The sequence below is a fragment of the Leptonychotes weddellii genome, chromosome 6 (assembly GCF_054177405.1).
Source record: "Leptonychotes weddellii isolate Sample4059 chromosome 6, ASM5417740v2, whole genome shotgun sequence".
Classification (NCBI taxonomy): Eukaryota; Metazoa; Chordata; class Mammalia; order Carnivora; family Phocidae; genus Leptonychotes; species Leptonychotes weddellii.
Genome location: NC_138374.1, coordinates 137,642,285 through 137,661,817, shown reverse-complemented (window position 1 = coordinate 137,661,817; position 19,533 = coordinate 137,642,285). Strand labels below are relative to the sequence as shown.

General features: G+C 46.2%; 1 protein-coding gene and 2 long non-coding RNA genes across 9 annotated transcripts in view; 2 read left to right on the top strand and 1 right to left on the bottom strand.

The window, feature by feature from the left end:
- LOC145722407 (uncharacterized) overlaps positions 1–1,746 on the top strand; it is an 11,214-nt gene extending 9,468 nt beyond the window's left edge. For all 3 annotated transcript variants that reach the window (XR_014146705.1, XR_014146704.1, XR_014146702.1), the window contains one exon: positions 196–1,746. This is a non-coding gene — a long non-coding RNA (uncharacterized LOC145722407). The remainder of the gene's footprint in view (positions 1–195) is intronic.
- ADAR (adenosine deaminase RNA specific) overlaps positions 1–7,039 on the bottom strand; it is a 39,371-nt gene extending 32,332 nt beyond the window's left edge. Inside the window, exon 1 of one of the 2 annotated variants that reach the window (XM_081825525.1) lies at positions 6,936–7,039. The gene's annotated coding sequence lies outside the window, so the exon portion shown is untranslated. Of the gene's footprint in view, positions 1–6,413; positions 6,542–6,935 lie in introns of those variants that run through there. The other variant, XM_031029734.2, reaches the window with a different exon arrangement.
- Positions 7,040–7,169: 130 nt separating this feature from the next.
- LOC145722406 (uncharacterized) overlaps positions 7,170–19,533 on the top strand; it is a 16,560-nt gene continuing 4,196 nt past the window's right edge. For 3 of the 4 annotated variants that reach the window (XR_014146699.1, XR_014146697.1, XR_014146700.1), the window contains exon 1: positions 17,362–19,401. This is a non-coding gene — a long non-coding RNA (uncharacterized LOC145722406). Of the gene's footprint in view, positions 7,284–17,361; positions 19,402–19,533 lie in introns of those variants that run through there. The other variant, XR_014146698.1, reaches the window with a different exon arrangement.

Below are 19,533 nucleotides of genomic sequence, written 5' to 3'. Positions count from 1 at the left end.
GGGACTCCAGGATCATGACCCGAGCCGAAGGCAGTCGCTTAACCGACTGAGCCACCCAGGCGCCCACTAAGCCTTCCTTTCTGAGACAGCCCTGATTCTGTCCACTTTCCTGAGGCCAGGCTCCCTCCCCAGACCCAGGGGGAGGACTGTCATTAGTCTAATAACCTCCTCTGGGCGATCCATTTTTCTTGCCAGTGATACATGTGACAGCTCTGACCAAGAACACACAGCAAGCTGTCCAGGTTTCCCGTGATGAAGGTCCCTGCTGCGGACAGGTGATGCCCTAAGACGGCGGAGTGGAGGGCTGGCTGAATCAACCAAGGCCAGAGCTAGCAAGTCTGTGGTGTAAGCAACACAGCGCTGCGTGAAAGACACCAACGTGTGCGGATGCATAGGATTACCAGTGATTTTACTCATTTCAGAGTCTCCTACAATTGTCAAGTTTTCTATGAGAAAGCATCTATCACCCCAAAAATGGGGGGGGTCAGTAAGAATAAAAAGATAAGTAGAGATGGCATGAAACTTGCCCTCAAGAAGCTCCGAGTCTAGTCATGGAAGCAGCCATGTAAGTAAATGATTAAAATACCATGTGGTAACACTGTGAGACACCACACCACTCCCCAGCTATCGGCACGGCTAAAATAAAAACCTCACGGTATCTGAACTGGGTGAGGGTTTGGAGCAACCGGAACTCTCGGACACCGCCGGCGGCAACATGAAATGGAGCCGCCGTTTTGGACGCTGTTCGGCAGTTCCTTCCAAGGCCAAGCATACAACTACCCTCATCCCAGCAACTACACCCCCGGGTGCTTACCAAGGAAAATACAAAGAAACGGCCACAAAGAGACTTACGTAAGAATGTTCAGAGCCGGGAGTGAGAAGCGGAAAGGGGGAGCTGTTGCCTAATGGGTAGAGTCTCAGGTTTACAAGAGAAAAAGTTCCAGATGGTTCACAATGCGCATGCAGGTACTGTACTACTCAACCCTACTGCACTGTACGCCTGGAAACGGTAAGACAGTAAATCTCAGGTTATGTGCTTTGTACCTCAATAAAAAAGAAGAAAAAAAAATTCATATTCTTAAAAGCCCTAAGCTGGAAACAAACCAAATGTCCGTCACGAGGTGAGTGCATCAACTGATGTATATTCACACAGAGGGCAACGTTTGAGCCCAAATGAAAGAAGCCACACACAGAAGGAGGTGTTGCAGAATCCCATTTATGTGAGATTTTAGAGCAGCAGAACTAGTCTATGGGGATGACAGACTACACAGAGCAGTGGTGGCCTCTGGGGACAGGGATGACTAGGAAGGGGCGTGAGGGAACTTTCTGGGGTGATGGAAGTGTTTTATTTTCCTGATTTGGATGGTGACTGAATGGGTATATATTTGTCGTATTTGTCCATATTCGCTGAAATATTTGCTGTCTATTGTTATGTAATTGTATCGTAATAAAAAAGAGTCTCAGGGAAACAGTGGGCTGAGGGAACTGGAAGGGGCTAAACTCAACCTCTTGGCTACACACCGAAGAGCTGCCAGTGGGACGAGACAGATCAGCAGCCACAGATAAACACTGCCCCTGCGGCGGTTCATGGATACGCCAAGAACATAACATTGTGAGAACTTTACATACATTTTAACCTCAGTTCCATAGCACAAGCTTTGATATTCTAATAAATTACTTTAAAAAGGAAAAATATACGATATATACACTAATGTAATGTAAAATAAAACATAGGCCTTCATCTAATTCAAACTGATTTTATTTAAAACATTACACAATATTTTCATCAAATATTTTGTTAAAATTGGAAATAAAACGGATGATTAGCTTTATAAGGTAATAAAAAAGCAAAACATAAAATACTGTAATACAGAATGAAGAAAAAACATTTTAAAGCTTACAAGCAAAGGAAGAAATCAGAAAGTACAAAATTTGTCTACAGAATAATGAAAAATAGGTTTTGTATGTTTAATGAAAAAGCCAAAATTTTTTAGGATTTTTTAGATGGCAAACAACAAATTAGAAAAATATTCACAGCAAATAAAGTTTTTTGTTTGTTTTTATCATGAGCACATACTCAGGTTTTTTTAGGGAATTTGAATAATTTATAAAAAAAATAAATGCAATTAAGTGACTAGACAAATACTGAGAATTTAAAAAATAGAAATAAAAATGATAAGCATATGCAAAAAGAATTCAAACTTAATCATAACAAAAGATGCAAATTAAAGCCAGACAATGTAGCAAAGCTTTTCCTTTTTTAGTTAAAATACCCAGTCTGGGGTAGGCAGGCTGGGGCAGGCACAGGGAGCGCTGGGTGTGGACACGGGGACTCACTTTTCTGGAAGCGTGTCAGGACTACGCCTGCTCCGTGCACCGCAGCAGGTGGAGGTAAGTGTGGGCTGAAACACTAGCCCCTGCCTCCCCAAGTCTCCAATGCTACCAGAACTTGTTAAAAGAAGAAACAAAAGGGAGTGGGCACGGGTCGGGTTCCTGGAAAGGAAGGCACAGTAACCTGGGAAGACGGACGTGCTCTGCGGGGTGCTGGGCACAGATGTGGGCCTTCCCTGGGAGAGGCCGGAAGACTAACACCTGAGCAACCCTGTCCTGCCAGCAGCCCCCCAACCCCCCCCAACCCCCAACCCGGGCAGGGCAGCTCTGTGTCCCTGGGAGCGGTGGCGGGTGCAGCAGAAGCACCCTGGCCACAGGAGGGGAAAGGAGGAGTGGACAGGCATGCAGAGCATGGCTGCATCTGGATGACAACCAAACGACCACACACACAGGGAGGTCTATATATCCACACTGTGTACGCGCACATGGGTATGTAGATACAATTTCATTTCTTTAATGGCCACAACTAAAATCCTCCTCAGGAAGGAGGTGTGTAACACAGGCAGTAGGTCCACCTCTGGAGGGTGAGATGAGCTGCATGGACGGGTCTCATTCCTTGCAGAATTTTCTAATTGGGATTTTTCCCCCAAAGATTTTAAGTAATCTCCACACCCAACGTGGGGCTAGAACTCTGCTCTCCCCCAAGAGTTGACCGCTCCTCTGAGCCAGGCAGGCGTCCCTCTAATTGGGATTTTTTAGCGTTTCTTGAGTGTTTTGGTATTTAAAAAGAAAAAAAAGTTTTAAAGTTCACAACCCTTGTTCCCAAAACTCCAGTCGAAGAATGAATTATTTATAAAAGGCTTAGGACAGTGCCTGGCACCTTGTAAGTGCTCAAATAAATGTTTTAAAAATAAATACCCTAAGGAAAAGGACTCAAACTATGGAAAAAGCCTCCCTATACAACCTATCACAGTTCAGAAAGGGTTGAGTATGGAGGGAAACATTTCACAGGGTGGAATTCCATGTGGCTTCTCCTTGGGGCCTGACCCTTGGCCTCTGCAGGGACCTGGGGAGAGGTTCTGCCTTTCCAGGGTGGGCTCGCAGTACTGGAGTTTACAGAATTTACAGTGAGAACTGTATCTATCGTGCAGACTGGAATCCTCATCAACACGATGTCAGCGTTTTCTCCCTGTGGGCAGATTTTCATTCATTCATTGAATAAACATTTATTAAGCACAAAGCACGTGCAGGCACTGTCCTAGGTCCTAGAGATACAGCAGTAAATGAAACAAAACCTCTTTTCCTCGTTATTTTCATGAAGTTGATGTTCTAACAAGGAGAGATAGGCAATAAACAAATCAATATACATCAACTGGTTGTAAGTGCTAAGAAGAGAAATAATGCCAACTAAGGATGGGAGTGATCAAATCAGGTGTTTACCCATGAACAGGAGAGAAGGGGGCCTAACTCACTGATGGAGGTCCAGGACGGCTTCTGAGTCCAGAAGGCAGTCAGTGGGATGAAGCTGCGGGGAAGGGTCAGGAGGCTCAGGGTCAGTGCCACCACACAGCAACAACTCGATGGACACACGACACCAGGGGGATTCGTTCCAGCCGGAAGGCTGTGGAAGGGCCTCAAAGAGGTGGGATATGAGCATGTGCACACACGCATACAGTGGTCATCCCACGTGGTTATGGAGCAGTTTACTCCTTCATCCCAGGAGTGGGCCTGTGACAGACCTGACCAACCATGGCATCCCTGTCTCCTTGGCCACTGAGATTAGTTTACAATGCAGAAGAGAACTGTAAAGTCACCGGCTTGGGGCTGCCAGTGTTCAGCTTTTTCAGCATGTCTAGAGAAGGCAGCAGGAGAAAATGAGGCCAATAAACAAAAAGGAGCAGAGAAAGGCAGGGTCAAGAGAGTCTTCATGACATTCTTTGAGCCTTGTGATCCAGCCATACCTGAAGCTCATCTTTGGACTTCCTAGTTAAATGATCACAAGGGGTTGGGGGGACTCTTTTTTGCTTAAGTTAGTTTACACTGGGTTTCTGCCATTCGCAACTGGATTAATATACCCTTTTTTGGGGGAAAGAGCTCCACTGTGTATGTGGTGGTGATGGGGTACAAGGGTAATGGAGGATAGATTATGTGAGAGTTTCTCCCATTAAGTTTGATAAAGACAGTGAAAGAGGTGGCTTTGAGGCATCTGGGAGGATTTAGAAGCAGCAACGACAGGTCCTTGGGTGTGTGTGTAACTTACAGTCTATATGGATGAGTAATATAAACCTGTGAGTTTATATAATCCACTGTATGGCCCTAAGTCATCTTCAGAGAACTAACACAGAACAGCTGATCAAAGACACCAAGAATTATCTATTTAAAACCAGTTTACTATTCCCACATTAATGCACATCAGTCACAGGTCTTTCCCAAATATTTAATGTTGCCACAAACTTAATATTTTGAACTCTTTACCCTATACCAAACAATCATCCAGTGTTCTCCAGAAAACTTAATTCAGGCAGCTAGACCCATTACGGTCCAATTCTAACAGATGTTTAAGCAAAATAAACTGCTGTATCTCAAGAGATCACTACAGATGCCCAAAGCTCAGATCCTCTTGTTCACATATTTGAAAACTCTAATTTAGTTGGTCACAGATAATAATACCAACCTCAGACTAAAATACAGCTTCAAATCTTTAAATCCATGAACAAGAAAGATGTTCCTATTACACCATTACCATATAAGAACAGCTAGCTAAGGAAGCCTTTGTGTATTAAGCAATGGGTCTCATTCCAGCAGAAATAACAATACCTCAAGATTTTTTCTTCTTTCCACAGGTATTTACCAAATACCTACTGTGTGCCCACGATCCCAGCACTGTGTGCCCATGAGCCTTTCCTTTTTCTCTGGGTGAAAAGGCCAAATCTCGGTTCACATCTGGACAATGCTGGGTAAAATGTAAAATAAAAGATAATTTATCACTGAACAATTTGAAGTATTATTCTTTCAGCAAATCCTGGCCCTCTGAACTCTGCTTATGCTTCCCTTGCCCCACTACCCCAGGTTCACGATGTTAGGACTGCAGTCACTGAGAAATAAGCCCGAGAAGCCTGGGTTCCAGTTCCAGTTCTGCCATTAATTAGTGTCGGGATTTTGGCCGAGACTAATCTCCTGGATCTAAACAACGGGGATATGCTTACTTATTGCACTGGGCTGCAGGAGGTATTAAATCAGCGGATGTGAAGTGTTCTCTACAGTGTGAGGCACACAGCAAGTGCTCAATAAAGAGAAGCTGTAACTAAATGAGGCCTTAACCTCTTTCCAGTTCTAAAATTTTATGAGGTCTTTAGTAGAGAAATGATGGATTTTGAGATTCCTCCTTCTACACCCCCCCCCCCCCCGCCCAGTCCGCTTCATCACATCTGGCAGAACAGCAAACACCCAAAATAGCAAAAAGTTCCCCCCTTCTCAATCAGCTGTACCCATGGGAAGCCTTCAGCAAGGGAGCAAGTTCAAGTGCCTGGGTGCTGTTCCCTTACTAATAATAGCTGGACACTCCAAAGTCTGACAATAACCCTGCGAGGTGGATGTGATTACCCTCATTTGGTCGGTAAGCGCAAGCAGGAGAAGTTAAATAACTCACTGAGCGTTACACAGACGGCAAACAGCAGACCTGACTCCAAAGTTCATGCCCATTTCCACTCTTATTCCTCTGCTTCCCATACAGCAAGCACGCAACTGTTTGTTTAAATAACGAAAAAGATATTTCGGGAGCTCTGAAACGATGGGAACGAGCCTTCTTTGGTAAAGGAAGAAGTTGGCACATCACTCTCGTCTGCTCGACCATCTGATGCTCCTGCGTCCTGCGCTCCCCGTGACCTACCGCCTCCCTCCCCGGCGGCAGCACAGGCCTCCGGTGCGAGCGTGCTGCCTGAGCGGCTCGGCCTCCGCCGGCCCCGCCGAGCGCCCGCTGGGGCTCCCCCGCACCGCACTGAAGACCCAGGGACAGGCATCGCTTTCCGAAAGGCAAGTCTCCCAAACTCGGACATCACACGGAACACCTGCGGCAGGCTTACCCTCTGGCGGGGCCCGAGAACCACGCCGAGCGACGGAGGGCGGAGGACAGGCGCTGACGCAACTAGGCCTCCTGCAGCAGGGCCAGGCCGAGGCACCGCGCGGTGGCCGCGACCCGCAGCGGGCTGTCCGCGGCGGACGCCCACGCCTTCCCCGCGGGAGGCGCGCAGGGGCCGCGCGGGCTGCCCCGGGGCTGCGGTGCGGGCGCAGGCGGCCCCGGCGGGGAGGCGCAGGGCGGCGCGGCCCTGGACGAGCCCCAGGAGCCCCCCCGTCCAGCCGCTGTCCGCGCCGAGGGCAGCAGCGCCGCTGGTACCCAGCTGCTGGGCTCCGATGGCACGCGCGCCAGAGCATCCGCGCGCGCACCGGGCGCGCCCGGGCACACAGACGCACGCGCGCGCACACACGCGGGGGCACGCGCCCGGGCGCACGCGCACGCACACCCCGGGGCCCCCTGCCCGCGGCGGCCCCCTCTCTCAGCGGCTCGGGTCGGGAAGGGGGTGCGGAGAAGGAAACAGCCTCCTTACCGGGTGCGGTGAACCTCCGGGCCACGGCCCGACCCCAGAGGCTGCCACGGCCGCGGACCCTCCCCGCCCGCCCCCACCACGTAGCCGCGCCGCCGCCGCCGGGAATCGATGGCCCGGTCGCCGAGTGGTGACGTCACGGCGCGCCGGGCGTGGGCGGCCGCGCCACGTGACCGCCGCCTCTTTTGTCTGCGTCGTGGCGGAAGGGGTTTTGCCGCCGGGCGGTGTTGGGGGCTTGGGGGCCGGCTGCTGGGTTGGGGAGGCGGCAGGTGGGCCCCCGGCCGTTCCTGACGTGCTCGGGCCGAGGCCTGCGCGGTATGAGGGTACCGTGGATCTTTTAGAGAGCCTCAGGTACACGGGAGTAGTTACTAAGACGTGGTCCTTGGATGGCGTTTAACCAAAAACTCACACAATGAGGGGCGCCTGGGGGGCTCAGGAGGTTAAGCCTCTGACTCGCCCGCGGCTCGGGTCTCGATCTCTGGCTCCGCCCTGGGCTCCGGCCGAAGTCATAGGGTGAACATCCCCTTTAAGCGGCCACCTCACCGGCAGACCCAAGAACTGAAATACTGCAACTTTCGTGAAGGACACGGGGTCCTCGTTCTCTGCTACTGCCCCCCCCGAAGTTATTTCCATCCTGATTTGTGTTTACACCGCTCTTACATTGCTTTAACTTTTCACACTTACATTATTAGGTAATATAGTAGTTTCTGTTTTTTTAACTTCTGTCTAGCATTCTGGACTGATTTTCACAAACATGCTCATTCAGGCTTTGACAAACCAGCACAGATTTAGAAAGGACAGAAATTTATTTCTCACAGTTTTTTTTTTTTTTTAAGATTTATTTATTTCAGGGCACGAGTAGGGGGAGGGGCAGAGGGAGCGAATCTTCAAGCCAACTCCAGCCTGAGCTCAGAGTCCCCAGTGGGGCTCATCCCAAGATCCTGAGATCAGGACCTGAGCTGAAACCAAGAGTCAGGTGCTCAACTGACTGAGCCACCTGGGCGCCCCTATTCCTCACAGTTCTGAAGGCTGGAAGCAGGGAGCCGGCATGCTCCTCTTCCCGGTAGTAGACTTCTGGTATGGCAGAGGCCTAGGGATCTCCGTGGGGGCTCCTTCTTCGGCACCCAGTTCCACTCATGAATGCCAGCGCTTCCTAATACTATCTCACTGGGCACTAGGGTTTCAACCTATGGATCCTGGGGGGACATACGCATTCAGACCTAAGATTCATCCTTGCATTTCTTTCACTGTCGTTGCTACATAATAGCCCATTATGTGAGTGTATTATTGTTTATCCACTCTCCAGCTGCTGAACATCTATGCAATTTCCAGGTTTTTGCTGTTTCCAACAGTGCTGTTATGAGCATTGCCTTTTGGTGCTTCTGTACAAACATTTCTCTTGGGCGTGTTTACCTTGGAGTAGAATTGATGGGTCTTGGGTGCGTCAGCGTTTACCTTTTTATGATAGTATCCTATCTTTTTTTTTTTTTTTTAAGATTTATTTATTTGAGAGAGAGAGAATGAGAGAGCACATGAGAGGGCAGAGGGTCAGAGGGAGAAGCAGACTCCCCACCGAGCAGGGAGCCCGATGCGGGACTCCAGGATCATGACCTGAGGCGAAGGCAGTCGCCCAACCGACTGAGCCACCCAGGCGCCCGATAGTATCCTATCTTTATTCAAAGAGGTTACGCCAGCTTACACTTCTACCAGCATCCATATCTTCCCTAATGCTTCAGACTTCTTGATTTGGGGCAATGAAATGGGAGCTAAATGGTGTCTCATCCCAACCTTATTGGCCTATCCCTGAGTTCGGCGACTCGTATATTTATTGGCCACGTGTATAGTTCCTTTACTGTGAAATGTCAGTGTCGGGCTGGAGGGATTTCAGGGCAGAGGAAGGAAAAAGATACGACCACGAGGTGGCAGTAACACACACACAGGTTTTCTCCGGGCTGGCTTTGACAGATTTGTGTGTGGGAAGTCCCTCACCTAAGTAGACAATCCAGAGACTCTGGGACATCTAGAAGGAGTGGAGGGCAAGGAAATTCCCAGATGGTTACGTGACCTTGCTCTGCAGCCCAGCAGGAAGTCCCTGGGTCAGAAAGCTCCAAAGGGCAGCAGCAGTTTGTGGTCTTTATAACCATGTGGTTTATCTTATCTATGACTAGCAGGTGTTGGACACAGTTTCATGAAGTATGCAAAACAGGCAGGCCGCTCTTAAATGGCTAAAAGTCTGCTTATTGGGGCTGTGTTTAAAACAACTGGATGTGTAAAAATTTGAGTTTGGTACTTACTGGCAGGTGTTGAGCTTATATAGGTCCCAATCTGCTGCATAGAAATAAACAACCTAGGGGCCAATATACAGGGGCCATCCTTGGCTCACCTTTATAATAGCCAGTTCATGTCTTTTGCTCATTTTTTTTTTTTTTAGAGGATTTAGTTATGTGTTGCAAGTTTCTTCTCTCATATGTGGCTTGTCTTTTCACTTCCTATTTTTTTTTTTTTAAGATTTTATTTATTTGACAGAGAGAGAAAGGGGGAGCACAAGCAGGGGGAACAGCAGAGGGAGAGGGAGAAGCAGGCCTCCCGCAGAGCAAGGAGCCCGATGCGGGGCTCGATCCCAGGACCCCGGGATCATGACCTGAGCCGAAGGCAGATGCTTAACCGACTGAGCCACCCAGGCGCCCCATTCACTTCCTATTTTAATAAATACATGTTCTTAACTTCAAATTTATAAATATTTATTCTGTTTTTTTCCCCATCCTAATATATATTAACTTACTCTTCTAAAAAATTTAGTTTTGCTTTTGACATTTGAATTCTTATGCTCTCTGGAATTTAGTTTATGGTTTTACTTTTTACATACAAATGACTCCCCCTCACCCAGGTTTGTTTTTTTGACTAGCCCCACTTTTCCCAACTGATTGTCCTGCCAACTTGGTCATATATTAACATTCCATTTATGTATGGCTGTATTTCTAAACTGCCTATTCTGTTCTACTGGACAGTTTGTGTATCTTAGTGTCCACACCACACTGTTTAATTACCATAGTTATATAAAAAGTCTTGATTATTTAGTAGAGGAAAATCTTCCTTATTTTTCTTCTTCATCTTCTATCTGGGTTATTCTTGGTCCTTTGTTTTTCCATACATATTTTAGAACAAGCTTCTCAAGTTGCACAGACACACGGCACTAAACCTGTTGGGATTTTAATTGGCATTGCATTGAATATACAGATCAGTTTGGATAGAATTCACATCTTTCTGAGTCTTCCAGTATATAAACAAGGGATAGCTATCTGCTTATTAGGTCTTCACTAGTGTCATTCCAGTAAAGGTTTACTGTTTTCTGTATCCAGATCTTGCACATTTTGTGTTGGGTTTATTCCTAGATACTTTGTAGTTTGTGTTGCTATTGTGATATCCTTTAAATTTACACTTTGTAATAGTTGGTTGCTAGAGTAGAAATAGTTTTGTAAATTGATATTTTATCCAGCTGCCTTACTGGATACAACTTGTCATTGATTTTAATAATTTTTCTATTCCTTCTAAACATTTGTTTATTGATTCTTTTGGGTTTTCTATATAAACAATCCTTGTATGAAAATAATGTCAGTTCCAGTCATTTTGCTTTTTATTTTTCTTAAAGTATAATACTTTAAGGTTTGGACCTCTAGTATAATGTCAATAGAAATGGTGATATCTTCTTGACATTCTTGACTTGGGCACTTTACTTGATCCTGATTTTTGAAAAGGAAATTTAGAATTATTTTGCAGGTTTTTTGGTAAATAAATTTAGAATGGTATTTTTTTAAAAGATTTTATTTATTTATTTGACAGAGAGAGACACAGCGAGAGAGGGAACACAAGCAGGGGGAGTGGGAGAGGGAGAAGCAGGCTTCCCGCGGAGCAGGGAGCCCAACTTGGGGCTTGATCCCAGGACTCTGGGATCATGACCAGAGCTGAAGGCAGATGTGCCACCCAGGCACCCCTATTTATTGTAATTCTTGATCAATTTAGTCTTTGATTCTATTTTACTTTTTGATTTCTATTTGTTCCATGTATTTTGTTTCTGGCTTTTTTTTCTTTCTTGCATTCTTATTTTTGGATTAACTCAATTCTTCTTCCTCTTCTTCTTCTTCTTCTTTTAAGATTTACTTATTTATTTTAGAGAGAGAGAGAGCATGGGGGTGAGCAGAGGGAGAGAGAGACTCTCAAGCAGGTTCCACGTTGAGCATGGAGCCTGATGTGGGACTCGATCTCATGACCCTGAGATCATGACCTGAGCTGAATCAAGAGTCTGTTGCTTAACTGACTGAGCCATCCAGACACACTTAACTGAGTTCTTTTGGAACCTTTTTTCCTACTCCATGTTTTTCTTTCTTAAGATTTGGAATTATGCTTCCTCTTTTCTTAGTGGTTATTCTTGAAAGTTATCATGTATTTTAATTTAACAAGGTCTAAAGTTTAAACACAAAGTTGACACTTTCTTCTGGATGGTACAAGAGCTCTAGAGTACTTAGCTCTTTGCTTACCCCTTTTGACTAATACAAAACTGTTGTCTAATTTTTTGTTTCTGTCTTTTCTTTTTAACTGCACAAATCAGTCATTATCATATGTTTGTTTGGTTTCATATACAGAGAAAGAAGTAGAGCCAATATGAGGATGCGTTTGCAAACTAACTGCCACTTAGAGTAATTGGGATAGCTCAGTCTAACGGGACCATCCTCCAAGAAGCCATGTAAAGTGTGTCTCAGGAAAGTCTGCCTGGGGGAATATTTTAAAGATATCTTCAATCACTCAATAAACTCTTGGGTAAGGAAGAGAGGAACTTTCCTACAGACTCCTGTTTTCCTTCTGTCATGAGGGTTAACTCCCCCACCCTTCTGTGTTGTGCATGTGTGTCCTTTGGCATCTGACAATTCAGCATCATTGGGGTGGCCCCAGGACAGAAGGAAAGGGGTATCGTAGTGTTGGCAGGGAGGAGGAGGTCAGTGTGTGCCTGCATGAACGTGGTTGGAGTTATGCAGAGGTGGTCCCAGCAGGTGGCTGGAGCTGAGATTAAGGGTTCTGGAGAAAGGTGAGGCCAAGAGACTGAAGTAGAGCACATGATGAAAACTAAAGAGAATGTTCTCAAAAGGAGGAACAGCATTTCAGAGGCACAGTTACTGGGGAAAGCACTAATCCTTTTAAGAGATGCAGAAATAACAATTTCTCTCCAAATGAGGATTCCCTTTATGTGAACTCTTGTAGATGTGTTTTTACTTTTGTGAGCCTTTTCTGTCATCTGAGGTTGGATATACATGAGTTTGAACCCCTAGCGTTGGGAGTAAGTAGAAATGTAGGAAGCAGGCTGCTGGGTGTGTGTGTGTGGGCACAGACGGTCTTGCTGTGGTAGTTTGGGAGAGACAAAACAAAGGCAAAGAAAAGCCTTTGAAATGGCCTGTCTCAGCAGCCCTCCAGGAATGTTACTAAATATGTTAGGACATCTAAGAGAGCTGGATCAGAGCGTTCCCCTATTTTCTGATGGGTTCTCAAAGTTATTATTGGCAGAATTTTTCATTTGAGAGAAAGTTTGAGAAATACCTCTGGGTACTCTTAAGGGCTTCCTTTTTCAGACTCACTGAAGTAGGTAAGAGTAAATAAAAATCATGCAAACATTTTTCAAACCAGATTGTATCGGGTCAAGCAGAATTAGAAAGGCTGGGTAAAGTATTTCTAGAACGTCTGTCTGAAAGCATGGAAAACTACCAAGACAGCAAAGCACGTGTGGGCCAAGACACTGCAGGAAAGGGAGTCCCATGGAGGGAGACCAACACTTGGCCCCACTTGAGCTCTCTCCCAATTCTAGAGTTGAAGCTAAAAGGATGAGAAGAGCCTCTGGAAGTTTCTCAGGGGAGATGATACCCAGAGTTCAGGGCTCATCAGTGGGAAGGGGTCCTGGTAAACATCCCAGGCTTCCTGTTGGACCCCAGGAGTAACAATGAACCAAAATAGCCTCCTCTCACAAAGATTGAAATCCAGCTTAAGTCAACTCAATCAGGTCTTTTGCCCCTGCCCTAATTCCTCCTATAAACAAGAGTAAATCCTCTCTGGGTGAACAGAGTCCAGTACTTCAAATGATCTCTATCCTTTTTGTCCATTAGGTTTAGCACTTAATGAAAAATAGACATATAAAACAGGTGAGACTTTACCAAAACCTTGGAGACAAGTTGGATAAAGAAAGAGCCCTCCAGGGGATGTAGATAGTAGAGTTATCACACCCAGACTTTAAGATAACTAATTCGTGTGTTCCGGAAATTAAATTATAAGATGGACAATTTCAGGAGAGAACTGGAGACTATAAAAAAAAGAACCAAATGGAAACTCTAGAACTGAACAATGTCATGACAGACACTAATAATAGATGGGTTTAACTGTTGATTAGCATGTACAAAATAAAAGAAAGCAAATATAGTAACACTAATATTACATAAAGGAGATTTTAGTGTCAAGAGCAAGATAGAAGGAAATGAAGAGGAATGTTTCTTTTTTTTAAAGATTTTATTTATTTACTTGAGAGAGAGCACAAGCAGGGGGAGCTGCAGAGGCAGAGGGAGAAGCCGACTCCCAGCTGAGCAGGGAGCCCGACGCGGGGCTCGATCCCGGGACCCCAAGATCATGACCTGAGCTGAAGGCAGACGCTTAACGACTGAGCCACCCAGGAGCCCCTGAAGAGGAATATTTAATAATGATAATGAGGTCAGTTCACTAAGAAGATATAACAGTATAAAATTAGTAAATACCTAAGAAGAAAACATCAGAATATAGACAATAGAAACAGTGGGATAGCTAAAGTGAGAAAGAGAGAAGTTGTCCATTGTAGTGGGAGACTCCAGGACACCTCTCTCATTCGCCGGAAGACTGAAGACAAGACACAGCAGGTAAGTGTTGTTCTGCAGCAATTGCAGGACGCACATGCTTTTCCAGTGCTAGAACATTCTAGAACATTTGCCAAAGTTAGCTACATGTTAGACCATAAAGCAACTCAGCAGTTGTTGAATGACTGAGATCAAATCAAGAATATCCTCTGGCCACAGAAGAATTAGTTTAGAAATCAGTAACAAACAAGAGAACTAAAATACCCCAAATGTTTAGCAATCAAGTGACACATTTCTGAATACCTGATGGGGTGATCCAGTCACAATGGAGATGAACACATATTTTGAACTAACTATATTGAAAATATCTAAGCTTATAGGATGCAGAAAAAGCTGTGCTTGCTTAGAGGGAAAATTTATAGCCTTAAAATTGATCATTTATCGATGAAAATATAGAATATATACCATGTATTGTATATACATCACAATTTAAAAAGCACAAAAAAAGAAAGGCTGAAAATTAGTGATGTCAGTATCCATCTTAGGAAGTTAGAAACGGAGCACCAAACTAACACAGAGAAAGTAGAAGGAAGGAGATGATACAGAGTACAATGAAACAGAACACAAGTTCACAACAGACTCAGTAAAGGTACAAGTTGGTTCTTTGAAATCACTGATAAAATAGAAAAAAGCCTTTGTCAGATGTCAAGCCCAGAGGAGCAGCGGCATAAATAGCCAGAGAAGGGGACAAAGCTGTGAATTTTCAAAAGGTCCCTAGAGATCTAACGTGCATCTGAGGCTGAGAACCTCAGTTAGGGGTGATCTGGAAGACCCCCAGTGTTGATATCTTTAGATTTTTTTTCTTCTCTTAAGCCTCTTCAGATTCCCCCAGTGAAGAATCTTCCAGTTTCCTGCCTGGAGGCATAAACCTGGTTGATAGCTTTCTGGGAATTGAGCAGGGAGAGAGGGCTGAGGGCTGAGGCGTCTTACTATTCAAAAAATAAGCTCTCCCTTTATCCTTCTGTTCTCCTAACAGAAGCTCTCAGCCTCTGCTGGATCTGGTGACCCCAAACCAGATGCCAAAGTCCAAGTCCCCCGCTGGGGAGCGAGAGAGGCAGCCCAGGAGGAAGGGGGCACTGACGGTCTCACTGTTTCTTTCTTTTTTTTTTTTTTTTAAGATTTTATTTATTTATTTGACAGAGAAACACAGCGAGAGAGGGAACACAAGCAGGGGCAGAGGGAGAGGGAGAAGCAGGCTCACTGCAGAGCAGGGAGCCCGATGCGGGGCTCGATGCGGGGCTCGACGCGGGGCTTGACGCGGGGCTTGATCCCAGGACCCTGGGATCATGACCTGAGCCGAAGGCAGATGCTTAATGACTGAGCCACCCAGGCACCCCGGTCTCGCTGTTTCTTAAACAGACTTTCCATCAGGGTTTTATCTTAGCCCCACTCTTACCCTCTCCGCCAGTGGTCCCTGGTGCCAGGAGCTGCCGTGGTGGGGGGGTTCATGCAGCGCGTATCTGCCTCCTCACATGTAAACGTTTCTCCAAGTCTGTCTCTTACCTTTCAACTTTGCCTGTGGTGTCATTCATTGTTTAGAAGTTTTTAATTATAATGAGGTCAAATCTGTCCAAATCTGCCCCTTTCCCTTTGCCTGTGTTCCATCCCAGTTCGCTGGGGGAGTGCTCTGTCCTCCCTTTCCCCGCTGATTGGAACTGTCACACTCACATGTCGTTAATAACCGCAGACTAAGTATCGCAGATACAGAGTTCTCTTTTCGGACTCCATGAAGTCCCGCTGACCAGAAGATTCCTGTCCCAATTCCACCTCTTTCATCACTGTCCCTTCAGTCTGCTCCTGCTGCCCTCCAGGCTAGACGGTACCAACCTTTTCTCACCGCGTCCTTCCGAAGTGCTGGGATCATGCTCTAGATATCGTGTAGCACTCACCTTTTCCTCACTTAACAGTCCATGTTTCCATGTAGCTCTATAGCTCTTTATTGTTTTTTTTTAAGATTTTATTTGTTCATTTGAGAGAGAGAGAGGGAGAGCACAAGCAGGGTGAGCGGCAGGGAGAGGAAGAAGCAGGCTCCCTGCTGAGCAGGGAGCTCAGGACCCCAGGATGATGACCTGAGCTGAAGGCAGATGCCCAACCATCTGAGCCACCCAGGCATCCCTCTATACCACTTTAGAAGTAGAAATTATATTCATTGCTTTTTGTTGTTTGTGAAAATAACACATGGTCTTACCTGAAAATTTGACATGTATAGAAAAACAAAAACTTAATTTACTTCTACTCCTATCACCCAGAGAGAGGCTTTGGAAGCAGGGAGTCTTCATGTCTGCTGTGGGGTGTCCCATGTGCCTTGGGGCCTCTTCTTGCGGCAGACCCCCCTTTCTGGGAGGCATCCATCTGAGGTTAGCCTGGGCCACCGCCCTCTCCAGGGTGGGCCTGGCTCCCCCAGCAGCCCCTGGAGTCTTCCCCACCTTGTGAGGGGCTCGGGGAGAGGCCTTCCAGAGGCTGGCTAGTTGCCAGGGGAGTGAGCCAAGGAGGGAGAGATGAGGATGAACCCTGACCCATTGAGGCCCTTGGGCCTTCTCCCAGCGGGGGTGGGGGAGAAGCCGCCTGGAACCAGCTGCCTTGGGACCCGCATTCTGACCTTGAGATAAAGCTTTCTTTGAAACAGTTTCTGAAAGGTCCTTTAAAGTTAAACAAAACACATAGTGAAAACATTTCGAGGTTGAGATAAGTGTGCTCTGTAGTTTAACGTGAGGCGTCTCAATGAACAGAAGGTTATGGTTCCAGAACAATTTAGTCAATTATCTCAAAAACTGAAAGCCACCTCTGATGTCTAACCAGTCAACCAACCAAACATATCCCCTCACATTTTTTTAAAAGCAGAACAAATGTCTTTTAAAACGTAAGCCCTAGGCCTGCATTTAGGGTCACTCTAAGTTACTAGGGGAGAAATTCGTAAGGAGGAGACTGATCTATAAGTAGAATATTCTTTTATGTAAAAAAAAATCCACTTTCAGAAAAAATAAAAATGTGAAACAGGAGAAGTAATGCTAGCTATTGGCTGTGAGAGTCGAAGTGAACTCACTCAATCCGAATGGTCCCTATCTGTCATTCGGAGGGTTCCCTCCCACTCTCCTGTCTTCAGCCAGTGGAGATTAAAGCCAGTTCTTATTGTATTCTTTGTATCCAATTTCTTTTAATGTCCCAATGGTTAAAAAACACAATTCTTCTTAGAGAGTCTTTAGAATTTTTGGATGAAGATTTAAGCTAATTCAGCTGCTGACTCCAAACATTCTGCAGTGCACTTTGTTCCAGGAAGAACCATTTTGTCTGTATTCTGTTGGAAGCGATGTAGTTATCATGGGGAAGAGCCCATCTTATGTCTAACAGCATATTTGATGACGGTAAAACATACTTTATATAACTGTCTTCCCAGCCCAAGAATGTAGGATGCTACCCAGCGGAAGTGTGACCTGTTTACAGTTCCATCCGCTTAGAAAGGATCACCCCCAAACTCGGCAGTTGTATGTGGCTTTGGGGGGCAGCTGGCCATGTCCTGAAATCACCAAGGTCTCAGTGTCCACACCTCTATAACTAGGATAATACTATCCTTTTTGCTCACTTCATAGGGTTGTTGGGAGGATCACATGAAATAACAGATAGGAAAGGACGTTGGGAGTGAAAAAGGGCTAGATAAAATGTCGCTCGTTACCCACATAGCATCTGAGCTGTTTCTGAAATAGTCCTTCATTCATTATAACTTGTGCACCTAATTACCAAAATTCCACTTGTCTAAGACTTAACCACTTCCTGCAAATTCAGTAGTGACTTCCTTACTTGGTTCCTGGGTAAACCGCCCCCCCCCCAACAACAACAAAACACAAAATCCAGTTAGTGGGATGTGAAAACGTGCAGTGTCAGGCATCCAAGGGTAATGGGTTTCCTGTACGGATCTGGACCTCGGGGTGCCGGAGCCTCCCTCCTTGCCCACTGCTACTGGTAAGCTGCATTTCGACAAGCAGCACTGCTTCCTGGAGAGAAATCTTTCAGGGGCCAGCTCCTTCCGGGGTGCGGCAGTCTTCCTCACCCACCTTGCAGGCCTGATCAGGCTCCCCTGCAGCTGAGGACACTCTGGCATCGGGGTGTGGTCCTGCTGTCTCCGAGGAAAGAAGCCGGGTGAACCACTCTGTTTCCTATTTGGCCACTTGGCTGACACCTGGATAGCGTGGTTCTCTCTTTAAACGCTGGCATTCCAAAGTGCTGGGTGTTTGGCCCAGTGATAAAACAGCCCATTGTGTTAATAGCCACCTTCAGCCCGTCAGCTTGGGAAAGGGAGTTGAGGCTTTAAGATACTATGTATAATAGCAAAGCAATATGTTACATATAGGAATAGACAAAAGAAATGTAAGCTATGAAGAAAACTGTATAATGTTATCGAGTGATAATTCTTTTGAAAAAAGGATGAACCATGTTCTTGAATAGGGCAACCCTATCACGTCAGTTGCAATTCCAACAAGATCCCGTTCTTCCTCTCCGTGGCCCCCCCCGCAACTCCACAGGGGGAGTCCCCTCGCTCTGCCAACTTCTCTTCCATCCACCACTCTCACTGATTTGGACTTATTTCAGGCTCCCATTTCCCTCCCGAATGACTGAAACACCTCTTCACTGTTGCTTCTTGGCAATCCGTCTTCCCACAGTACAGCTGTTTGACTTCCCAAGTCCTTGTGTAGACACGCACCCACTTACTACTCTCCAGGGGTTCGCATCATCCTTGGCATAGAGCCCAGACTGCAGAGTGAGGCACCCAGGCGCCTCCCCCTCCTGCTCCACTCACCCCTGCAGAGGTAGCTCCCCAGGAGGCCCTGGCTCCTTATGCTGGGTTCACTTCTTCCCGTCCGCCCCACCCCATCTCTTCCTCCTTCCCTTTGTCACCTGATGAGCTCCTGCTGACTATTTGACTGACCTTGACTCTGATCCCCTCTGGGAAGCTTTCCTCCATCTGCCAGGTGGGGATAATGACCCCTTTACCATACGGCTTTGGTACCTGTCTGGTGGTGGTTAGAGTTACCACATATCCTGGTTTACGCCTGTTGTCCCTAGGTCTGCTTGGTGGCCAAGAAAAATGGAGACCAGCTACGGCCCCACATAGTTTAAAAGGATTGAGAACCAAGACTGCATTAACGTGACTTGAACTCCAAGAAAGTCATGCCCAGGAAGATGAAGTGGCAAATAGCTTTGTTGTTTCAGGAACTTCTAGAGAATCCATTTATCTGAATCTGGACTACTCAGAGGGTCCTCATCAGGGTCAGAGCTCCTTCTGACAGGAGCTGATTACTCATCTGGCTTATCAGACGCCTGTTTACTTCTTGAGGCCCCCTTCAAAACCCTAACCTCCCTCTGTTCACCACCTCTGAAATGTTACGTCACAATTTTGGTCAATCCCAATCATTTTCCTGGAAACCAGTCCTCCAAACCTTCTGAATAGGCATCTGCGACTGCCTTCCTCCGAGACGCCCCTAAGGAAGTGGTTTGTCGACACAGTGGTTCCCCCTTCCCACATTAATCAACAAACTGAACTTTGCTCAAAACAGGTCATTCTTTTTTTTTTTTCTTATGTTAATCCCCATACATTACATCATTAGTTTTAGATGAAGTGTTCCATGATTCATTGTTTGTGCATAACACCCAGTGCTCCATGCAGAATGTGCCCTCCTCAATACCCA